The sequence below is a fragment of the Chinchilla lanigera genome, unplaced genomic scaffold, assembly GCF_000276665.1.
Source record: "Chinchilla lanigera isolate Chin_1 unplaced genomic scaffold, ChiLan1.0 scaffold00160, whole genome shotgun sequence".
Lineage (NCBI taxonomy): Eukaryota > Metazoa > Chordata > Mammalia > Rodentia > Chinchillidae > Chinchilla > Chinchilla lanigera.
This window is the reverse complement of record NW_004955561.1, coordinates 1,383,720-1,385,299: the sequence shown is the minus strand read 5'-3', so window position 1 is coordinate 1,385,299 and position 1,580 is coordinate 1,383,720.

Below are 1,580 nucleotides of genomic sequence, written 5' to 3'. Positions count from 1 at the left end.
ATCTGCTCTGGCTTTTGCTGGTGTTATCTCTGTCGTTTCTCTGTCCCCTTTCCATGATGCACTTGGACTCTGTAGGGGTGAGGCTGCTTCTGGGTCATCCACTGGCCTCTCAACTAAGGGACACCAAGTACACAGGGAATGGCAGGGAAATGTCTCAGGTGTGAATGTTCAAGGGAGGGGTCCAACCCTTCCCCCAGAACGTCCTTGAGATGTTTTCCTTGTGTTTTTCCCTGGTTCTTGGTCTGCCTTGAGGTTTAAGCTATTTCTGTCCCTGTCCCATCAACCTGCTCCTTCCCCTCTCAAATCCTCCCTATGGGTGTTTCCTTTGCCTTGAGTTTGCTCCCAGAACTTCAAAAGATTGTCTTCTCCCCAGCTGGAATTTAGCTCAAAGCTCTCACTTCCTTGGAAGTCTTCTGTGAGGCCATACCTAAGATGGCTCCCCAGCCATATGCCATTGTACCACCTTGTTCTGTCTTCTTTCCAGAATGTCATGATTTGAAATTATTTTATTTGCATATTTGTTCCTTCTCTGAGTTCCCCCTTCCCCAGGAATATGGAAGACAAAAGTGTCTTGTGTCCTGCTGCCATCTTAGTCCTTAAGAGGGCTGCCCCAGGGTTGCCAGAGAGCCCCTGCAGGGAAGGACTTAGATGTAATAGCAATAACAACTGCTACTTACAGAGCCCTGAGGATGAATATCTTCTGAAACAAGTACATTTTATGATTATCTCATTTAATGACCAAGAAAACCTGAGGAGCAGGAGCTATTTTTAACTCCATTAGTCAGACTAAACTGAAGCATAGACAAGTTAGAGCACATAGCTGGTGCGAGACCAGTGCTTCTCACAGTGGGGTCCTCAGCTTCATCTTCACCTGGCAACCAGTTAGAAAGCAAATTGGGGCTGAGAGTGGGCTCAGCGATACAGTTCATGCTGGAGGTCCTGTTTGGTCCCCAGCACAGCCATCCCCATCACCACCACCACAACAAAGATAGTGAAATTTTTAGGCACCAGTCCAGTCATCCTGAGTCAGAAACTCAGGGGAAAGGCCCAGCACCAAAATTCAACAAGCCCTCCAGGATTCTGATGAACAAAGTCCAAAAAGAAAGACAAGTTTAAGTCTTTTTAAGAAACACCTTACTAAGCTGGGCGTGGTGGCGCATGCCTGTAATCCCAGTACTGGGGAGGCTGAGACAGGAGCATCATTGCAAGTTTGAGGCCAGCTTGGGCTAGAAAGTGAGCTCAAGGCCAGCCTGAACTGCACAGTGAGACCTTGTCTCAAAAAGTACAAAACAAACAAACAAACCTTATTAAGATATACTGTAATACATAGGCCATTCAAACCATCCATCCACTCAAGTGTAAATTCAGCAATTTTAATATATTTATGGAATTGTGCAACCTTCACCAAAATAGGTTGTGATCACAGAAATAGATGAGAACATTTTGTCTCCCCTGAAGGAAACCCGCACCCACTGCAACCACTCCCACGCTCTCCTCCCACTCTCCATTCCCAGCCTAAGCAACCACTGATCTATTTTCTAACTTTCTATTTGTCTGTTCTAGACATTTTTTTTTTTTTT